The 10,261-nt window shown below is 34.3% G+C and overlaps 1 protein-coding gene across 5 annotated transcripts in view; it reads right to left on the reverse strand.

Annotated features, from left to right (window-relative positions):
- CDH18 (cadherin 18, type 2) overlaps positions 1-10,261 on the reverse strand; it is a 658,667-nt gene that overhangs the window by 467,911 nt on the left and 180,495 nt on the right. For all 5 annotated transcript variants that reach the window (XM_012721823.1, XM_012721820.1, XM_012721821.1 and 2 more), the window contains exon 2: positions 4,848-4,911. The gene's annotated coding sequence lies outside the window, so the exon portion shown is untranslated. The remainder of the gene's footprint in view (positions 1-4,847; positions 4,912-10,261) is intronic.

The raw sequence follows: 10,261 nt of genomic DNA on the forward strand, positions 1-10,261 counted from the left end.
GAAGCCTCTCACCGTCCCTGAGCCTCTGGCCTGTACCCCAGTTCTGTATGCACAAATAAATAAATGTTAAAAATAAATAAATAAGTAAATAAATAAATAAATAACTCCCTCTTGGATTCTACACATTTTGTTCAGGTAACGGTGTATCTGTGTGCCAGTGATCAAAGTCTGTAATTAGGAAAAAAATTCAAAATGCAGCTCTGTATCCCGAAGGATTCTTACCTCAGTGGGCTTTTTCAACCCCCGTGAGATGTTTTTATTTACTTAAAGTCCCCTTTCACAGATCTATGAGGAATTTGATGGAAAGATATACAAACTCTAAGTGGAAAATACACACAGAAATGCATTTTTCATGTTTTGAAAGGATTAGAAATAGCACATCTAATATTTCACTTGAAGGAAAGCAAGAAGTGCTCATCACAAAACCATGTTTAGCAAGACACCAAGAGTCCAGAAAACTACATTGCCTCAACTGCAGCGCATCTCTGTGTGACAAAATCAATACACACACCCACAACCCTGACGACTGAGAGCAAAGGGTTGGTGTTAGGCCCACAACCATTCCTGGCTTAGTTTCCTTGTCAATAAAATGAGGCAACGTGACTGGATTATTCTACATATGAAATGAAATATATACCCTAGACACTTAGTAACTAACTTACATTGGACTTCCAAAAATTTATATGTATAATGAAAAAATAATGAGCATTGGTTTCTTTTTTCTTTTTCTTTCTTTCTTTAAGGGGCTATTACATCATCAGTTAACCAGCTACTATACCTGAAAGCTCAGGTCGTTTCCTGAAAGTCAACTCAGCTCCTTCATCCTACTTCACCCTCCCCATCTCTAGTTCAGTGTGGGCATTTCAACCATAGTTCACAACTTCCTTGATGCTTTCTCAAGCATCCAGGCTAAATGCATATTTTGTCAGTAAGATAATTCAGGTTAGTGAGTCAACAGGCAAGATGTTTTCCCTTAACTCTCATTGAATCTCTATTTTCTGATACCCCTGAGGTATTTTAGGAGACAGATGCTGTTAATGTAGCTCTTACTAGTGGGTAAACCATTTCAGTACCTTAGTTCATGTAATATCTTTAAATCTACCTTTACTGAGAGAGGTAAGGTAGAACGGAAGAAAATAATACCAGTATGTTAAAAGTATGTACCCCAGTACACATAGCTAGCCTCACTGTGAAGACAAGAGATTCACTAAGAAGGAGCTGGCATGGTGGCACTTTCTGGAGAAAAGGACAATTATAGAAGTAGAAGTTATTATACAGGCATTTTGACTTTTCCATGATAGATACAACGTGGGTAGGTGATTAGGAAAAGAGACAAATTTAATTAAAATGGGAGGTAGTAAAAACAGAAACAAGGAAATATTTAAATTATTTTATTATTAACTTACTGATATTTATAAATAATGATCTACAGTTCTATGAAAATCATGTTCACTTAATTTTATTCACAGTTCTTTGGAGAGCAATGAGCAGACCTGTATCATGATGAATAAGTAAGGCTTAGAGGAGTAAATGAGTTTATAAACATCCAGCACTTCCTAGGAAGACTCATGATTCTTCAACGAATGTGAAGTCATCAAAAGGATTACAGTTAGTCAGTTTGTCATATGCAGAAAACTATAGTTTACTTGCTTTCTTTATGCCCCATATGAGAATATTTAGTGGCCCACATATCTAAATCACACTGTTATAAATCAATGCTACCTCAATAAAGAAAACAAAACAATAAATAAAAGCAGGATAAAGAAAGAACAATTATTGGACTAAGCTAAGGTACCTGCAAACAAAGAAAACACTCGAAAACTACTCCTGGGTACATACGGGATGTAGATTATATTTTCATCTAGCATAAATTGACACAGTTTAGAAATGTGTGGAACAGAAAGAGCTTAGTGCCCCCATTTTTGAGACAAAAAGTGCACATGAATTAGGTTACAGGCATTGTAAAATATTCACATCATTGTAAAAGAAAATATTTGATTGAAAGTGATAGGAAGAAAATTCCAAGTGTCAACTGTATAAATTAGGAACTCACATCCATTTCACTTCAGTAAATAAAATTGTTGATTCGTCTATGACAATCTGAAATTATTTTTAGTTTATTTTTCCTTTCTATTATTTTACTTTATTGATGTAACACTGCTTTACAACACTATATAATTTTGAGGTATATACAGGTATAAATTATAGAACAGCTTTAACTTTTATAGCTTAGAGTGCAGCTTGAGCTTCTGCCTCATTAAACAGCTGATGGGGCTGTTTTGGAGTCTATTGTAAATACAGATTAATCACTAATTTAGAGTAGATAGGTCCTTCTTGAAAACTGTTCTGAGTAAGTATCAATGAAAGATTTTCTGTTATAACTTGGAGAAAAAGATATGAGCATTCTCCTGAAATGAAGCCCATAGCCTCTAAACAGAATATTGCTGACTACAAGTCAGGTTTTTTAAATACTGTGTAGATAAAATTGAAATTGCATAGTAACCTATGCAGTCAAAAATTTTCTTCTTTAAAGCTATTTACTTCATTGGCCATTCATTAAACAGAGGTTTTGTTTGGATATCAAGTGCTATATCCCATAACATTTTTCAGAATAACTGTTAAGGGTCAAATTTAAGTGAAATTTAATATAAAGTCATGTAAAGATGTGATTACGGCTTGAGTGACAAAGGCAATCAGTGAAAAACTTATTCTTCCAGCTCAAATTACATCTTTCAATTTTATATGATATAATAATGTTGGAATCTGATAAAAGCACTTTGATTAAATTTACTTGATAAAGATCATCTTAACTTTCCTTTTTACAGTTACCCTGTTTATTTTTTAAAGATTTATTTATTTATGCATACAAGAACTTGGGTATAGGCCAGAGGTACAGGAGTAGAGAGAGGATTTACCAGAAAGAGTGGGGAGCAGAACAGGCAGATATACTGAAATACACTGCTGGGGGGAGCAGTGGGGAGACAGGAGAGGTCTGCTGCACGCTGTGAGTCACCCCTTGTGCTGCCATGGCTGCCAATAGTTTGATAGTGCCATGCATTTAACCCCTGCACCACTAGGAAGGCCCTCCATCACCCTGTTTAAATCTGACCTAGAGCCAAGGAAATTCAACTAACACTCAAAGTCTAAGCTTTTCTGTTTTCTTATTTCTTGATAAAATTGTGACACCATCCTTGTCTTAACTTACCCCTTTCTGAATTGTACTACCAAAGTTAATGCCCACGTAGACAACAAATGACCAGTGTAAATATAATTCTGTATAATATCCTACAACTCCAAGGATGGTACAGTACATATACTACTTTAATGATAAATTATGCATGAATATTCTAATGTTTTAATTAGGCATGTTTAAATCACAAGCTGGAATGTGAAAAGTGATGCAAATATGTTCACACACACCGTTTTCTTAGCATGATAGTTTGTTCACCATGATAGGTGAAGTTGTGCTTATTTGCAATGAAGTAACTCATTAAAGAGATGATTAAGCTGTGTGTCACAGAACTTGTCATAACACTGTTTCTATACCTTGGTTATTTTATTGTCACCTGTTTTTATACACTAAGAAAATCATTTTACAAAAAAAGTGCTTGCCACACAAGCTAATTCTGAACCACACCATCAAAAGCTCACCGTTGTTAAGAGCCTCCAATATATCAATGGTTGTTGAGTGGAGGAGGAAACAGACAGGATCCACTCTTGAAAACTGTTTTACCCTAAATCTTTATTTGATTGCATGAATACCATTTGGTTTATGATTGTTGTTGATTTTAGGTGTAATATATTACAGATATGGATAATGTAATATGCCACTAATACAGATCCTTATTTAGAATTGTCCTACTAAAATAATTACAAATACAGTATGTATAACCCTACAATTTGACTTTAAAATGTCAAATGTTTTGAGATATCAGGATTCTCAAAAACTTGCTTTTATATAAATGAACAGGATTTAACAAGCTATATACAGATTTAACTAAAATATCATGCAATTGTACGGGATGTGTGTGATGAAGTATGAATTCATAAAAATAAATTAAAACAGGATTTTTGCTCTCAAGACTTGTATCCTTATATTTCACCCTTTGATAAGAAATTTATATATTCAAGAAGTTTGCTCTAATGCAAGGCAATTTTGTATTAGATGTCATTAGTCACTCACCAAAATGCATCAATTATTAATTATTAGCATTCCAACATCTATTACAATTATTACTCAAACTGAAGTGCCTTGTTTTAATAAACTTTATCTATAAAACAGAATTATACAGATAAATGATGATTAATTCCAAGTAAATCATATCTCTTGAGTTTGACCTTTAAAGGCAAGTTACAAAATATAAATTCAATATTCATTAGAAAAGAGGCCCGCACCCAGCAAAAAATGAATGATTAATAAAGCAGACATACACTGATTTTTATGTACATATTGCAGGTACACAGACATGTCAAATTATACTTTAGAAATAATTTTAAAATTGTGAAATATAAAGTACTGAAGTATAGTATTCAGTCCATTTCTTTCTTATGCTTTCAGTTTCTTTAGAGAAAATTTAGAAACACCTATAAATGTCTGTCTAGAGTCACTGTACCTTTGTTGATTCCATATTTAAAAAATGAGCCTATGAAAAAGAACTCCAAAATTAGAGAGAATAATGTAGCTGATAATTTTCTCGAGAATTATTTAAAAACACCTCAGAAATTGGTACGCCCCATATCCAACACCTCGATATCATTATATAAAAGTTTTAACAGTAGCACAATAGCAGCACCTTTGACCTTTCACTGACATATTTAACATAGCAGAATTATAAAGAATAGTTTACCTTATAATTCACTTCATGAACACCTAGGGATGCATCTTTCTTTATACACTGCTGTAACTGGATTCTGAAGGGAAATAAAGAAACATAAATAAATAACTTTTCAACACTCGTAGCATATAGACTTACACAGTTATGAACATCATAAAACACAGTTACTGTAAATTTCTCCTAACACTCAGGAATCCAACTCATAAAAGCATAATAGGGAATAAAAAGCAAATATACATTTCAAAGAGGTAAAATATTGAGGAACTCAAAAGGCTATATATATATATATATATATATATATATATATATTTTTTTTTTTTTAAATTACTGGCAAGGTTTTTTGACACAGACACCCCAAATAGAACATCAAGTCTCTTAGTTGTTACTTGGATCGTTTTTAACCAGATTGTTTTATCATCACTGAGATTTAAAGGTTCTTAGCATATCTGGAATAACTATCTTTCACCAGATGAATCTTTTACAAATATGTTCTTCCTCTCTGTAACTTGTCTTCTTGTTCTCTTGACATCATCCTCATAGAGTGAACACTTTAAATGTTAATGAAGTTCAGCTTATCAATGATTTAATTTATGTGTTGTGCTTTCAATATAGAACCCAAAATGTTATCACTATGTCCAAACTTATCTCCTCTGTTAGCTTATAGATTTTTCTTTTTGTTTTGCATTTTGTTTAATGCATTTTGAATTAATTTCAGTAATGGAGATACAGTCTCTTTCTAGACCATTTTTTTCTTTGCGTGTTAATATTTAGTTGTTCCACGATCTTTTCTTCAAGCTACTATTTTTGTTTCATTGTCAAAGATCAGTTGAACATATTTATGTTGGTTTATTTCTCAGTTTAGCTAGTTTATGAGTAATATACTGTCTACTGCATATTTATTGTGTATTTTTGATAGTCTATTAACTACATCTTGCCTTTCCATACAATTTTAGGATCAGTTTGGTAACATCACTAAATAGATTGTTGAAAATTTGACTGAAATTCTGCTGAATATATCTCACTGAAACAAACTGAATCCCAACACTATTGTATCTTTCTGTCTAGGAAATGGAATATTTTCACTTATCTAGCTATTTGACTTTGTTCATCGAGTTTATAGCTGACTTTATTTAGCTATTTCACACATTTTATAATATTTTATACCTAAGTATTTGATTTTTTGAATGCATCTGTAAATGGCAGTGTTTCAAATTCCAACTGGTCAGTTGATGAAATAAAGGACAGTGACCGAATTTTCTAAATTAACCTTATACCAACAACTTTGCTGTAATCACTTATTATAAGGTATAGGAGCTTTTGATTGATTCTTTTGTTTTTTCTATGTGGACAATCATAGCATCAGTAAAACAAACAAACAAAAAGAACCTGAAAGCCTGATTTCTATCTTACCAATCGGTATACTTTTTAATTTCCTTTTCTTACTAAAGTAGTTAGAAGCTTCAGTGCAATGCTGAAAAAGACAGGTGAGAATAATAGTCTTGATTTTACCTGATTTTTTGGAGGAAAGCTTCAAATTTCTTACATTAAGTATAACTGTATATCTTCACAGTGTGTTTTTAAAGAGGCATGTAAACTCAAAGTAAAAATTCAGTTCCTTTTTTTTTTTTGCTTTGTTTTAATAATCAGAATTATAGCTAATAATCTCAGTAAGGAGAAATATAAAACCTGTTTTAATAAGTTCCTCTCTGCCCGCTAGGTGAGAGGTTTTCATAAATGGAAACACATATATAAGAAAGGTACTTTTTATCCAGATGTTTAATGGAGGAGAAGCAGAGAGAGGTAAACCTATTTTTTCATGAACTATTCACTCTTTTAATTTAACCATCTTTACTCTACATACAATATTGATTTCAACGAGCTTTCCAATAACTAAATGTTAACAAAAATGGGAAAGTCTCCCATGTAGAAATATATTATACAATGGGGGATGCCAGGAAAAGGGGAGGTTTCAGGTTGCTTGCCCCACCCAAAGGAGGGTGGAGCTGAGCAGGGAGGAGAAGAAGCTGGAGAGGAGACTGAGGGAGGAAGATGGCAGGATGGGGAGCCAGAAGGAGACCTGGAGGAGGCCAGTGGAGCAGAGAGACATGTGGAGAAGCTGCACTGGCTTCTTGGTCCTTAACTGGGTGACACAGACATGGTGATGGAAGGTGCTGTAGACTTGAGGCAATCTTCCGGGCCTTGCTTTGGACCAACCCTGTGTGACTGGACATTTACCTGAAGGAGATGGGTAACTTTGGGTGCTAGATTTGGAAGCTATATTCTTTGTCTTATCTGTTTTGCACCCTAATTGCATTAAAGTTCCTTTCTATTAAAGGTTTATATGTTTTGGCTTACTGTGGTAGAGCGGGCAGGATTGGGGGTCTGGCATACAACTTTCCCTACCCTGTAACAGTTATATACTTTAAATGTTAAAATTGCACATCAGTTTTGATATGTAAATGCTCTGTTTAGTTTCAAAATGAATAATTCAAACATTATACTGAATCTGAAATAATTCACTAAGTAATTCAAGAACAAATTAACTATGTTATTCATGGTTTTAGTGACTTTTTTTTTTTCAATTCAATACCCAGTCCCTGTGGTGTGAATGATTGTGATCATCATCATTATTACCATCTCATAAGTAATAGCTAGAAACAGAGAATCCCAAAATGATTGGATAGTTAAGAAACCAACTGTTGACTAGTATGAGATCAAAAGAACTTGGAAAAAGCTGACATTAGTCATAAAAGTGAACCCCAAGTATTTGGACCCTGAAATTCACACAGGCTCAGTCCAAATCTTTACTTTAGCCAGTGAAAACCCTGAGCAGAGAGCACAGCTTTACCATGTCCAGTGTCCTAAGCGGTAGAAGATTTGGGATAGTCACAAAGCAAAGTAAACAAATACAGAATTTGGTACTTGGGAAAAAGTCACTGCTGCAATAATAAAAATGTGAGTGACTTTGTAACTGAGAAATTGGTAGAGACTGGAAAAAATTAAGAAGTATGAAAGAAACAGTCTCAGTGTCTCTGGATAAAATGTTCAAAATCTGGACTTGGAAGATGGTGCCATAAGGATTCAGAAGGAAATGAAGGGCATTCTACTGAAAACTTGAAGAGATAAATCCGTGATGCAACACAGAATAGTAAAATCGTGTCCTGTTGAGTGGAATCAGAACATGTTCATGAAGAATATGGATATCTTATTAAATGTAAAAGTATTGCCTGATTTCTGCTTAATTATCAGAGTAATACTGAAGAGGATAAACAAAAATAAAATGAAGGAAGAATTGCTAAATAAAAAGAAGCAAAGCTATATGGTTTTGAAAGTTAGTGACTGTTCAAAGTGGAAAAAAAGGTAGATGATCTAACGGGACAACCATTAGCTAACATCTTGGTAAGATCAAAGATCAAAAATTTAGTTACACTAAGTTTCTTTCAAGAGTTGAAACCTGATTTTCTCCATCAAAAAAAAGGTAGCACAAGGGTTACAAAAGGTTGATGCAGAACTCTCCATGGTCAAACAGGAAAAAAAGAAGAAGAAAAAGAAGGAGGAGAAGAGGAAGGAGGAGGAGAAGGAGAAGGAGAAGAAGAAAAGCCAACATTTCAGGGCCCCCCCTTCCATTTACCATTTCCTTAAAAATGAAAATATCTGCAATTCATTCCCTGTGCCTGTCCTGCCACTACAGATGGCAGTGCTGGAAGTAGGTAACTTCCTAACTCATGGATAAGAACATGCTCCTCCAATCCATTCCATAGATTCCACCAGGCCCTTCATCTGCACCTAAGCAGAATTCAGATTGTGAGCTGCTGCTGTTGCAAGGCAATGAAACTCTGGAGATCCTGGGAGGGGCCCATGCAATTTGCATTTCAGAAAGCAAAGTAGATCAGAGCCAAGGAGATCCCCACTCCTTGTTAAGCATGTCCGCTTGAGTGTGGGTCAGATCTCAAAAAATGGCAGGTTTTCAGCCCATGGTTACCTTACGCTACGACCCTATACTAGACTGAGTGTAACAGGGCCGATTCTCTGGAGAGTTCTCAACAGGTAGGTCTCCATGATTGCTTAAGACTGAGGACCAACTCTGAAAGCTGAGGGAGATCGTGAGTAAGGGCAAGAAATCAAGCCACAAGTCCTAAAAATTCACTGTACTAAATTCTGCAATTAAAAAATAAAAACCCTGAGTCTCAGACAGGATGAGCCTTAGTGAACTCACTGCTCAGCCTTATAAAAGTCAGCTAACCAAGTCTGGAGCCATTACACACAGAAACCAGTGAGCTGACAAAATGGCATTTCAATCCAATACATGTGTGCTCACTTTTCACAAAGCACTTGCAAACTAAAAATCATTCAAAAGTGACATGAGGAATCAGTGATTTCCAAATTCAACTTTTTGACTTGCATAATAAAGTGTAAATCCATTTATCTTCCCAAACCCACTTTTTGCCCTCTGTGTTAGCCTTTCATGAGTGTTAATCATTATCAGTATAATTAAATATATTTTTGCATATTTAAGTTTTTCACACTGAAATATAGGAAATGTGAATATTTACAACAAAATGGGTTGACCAAATGGAATTCATTCTGCATTCTGAGTTTAAAAAAAAAAAGCCATTTTACTCTGAAATTCTTTTGTAGTCTATCTGCACTGGTCATTAGCATTTTCCTGACCTTTAACTCTTAGAATATAGAAACTGAGTCTATTCCATACATAAGGATTTCCAAAGAAAAATATGCAAACTCTGCACAAGCTGACTTTATACTTCCGCACAATAATGATAAAGTGGAATATTTTGACTGTATCGCATTGGAAATCATCAGTAAATCCACTACATAATATAATTAGGAGTGCAATGCATAAATAACCCTTTGCTCCTTGATACAAGGTGCTACTCCATTCATTAGGATAAGGGTCATTTGTAAGCCAATTTTGTTATTACCCTGAAACGACACTGTTGTTAAATTGTGATAAAGAGGAAACTATAAATTGGAAAAGAATTTTAATGGTCATTATCTTCATTAGCTAATGAGATGTGCTAATTATGTTGTTAAATGACAATGATTTAGTGGCCCTGGAATAAAGACCTGACAGAGCAATATCTAGGCCAGGCCCCTTCAATGTGTTTCTACAATGTTGGAAGGGCCATAATAACTGAGAACCATAATTATGCTAAGTACAATATTCATTAAAAAGTCTATCTAATTTAGGTCAGATTTAAGTTGTTTTACCAAATGATATATTTACATAAATTCTAAGCCACTGACAACATGCCATAGAAAATAGCCTCAAAGCAGTATCTCAAGAAATATGGTCTCCAGAACTCTGGAGAGTCTACACTACAGACCCTATCAAGATGGGGGCATGGTAGAAACTATTCTCACAGTAATTAAATGTTATCTGTTACTGTTTTCATTGTGTTGACAGT

The sequence above is a fragment of the Condylura cristata genome, unplaced genomic scaffold (genome assembly GCF_000260355.1).
Source record: "Condylura cristata isolate star-nosed mole 26May11 unplaced genomic scaffold, ConCri1.0 scaffold00007, whole genome shotgun sequence".
NCBI classification, from domain to species: domain Eukaryota; kingdom Metazoa; phylum Chordata; class Mammalia; order Eulipotyphla; family Talpidae; genus Condylura; species Condylura cristata.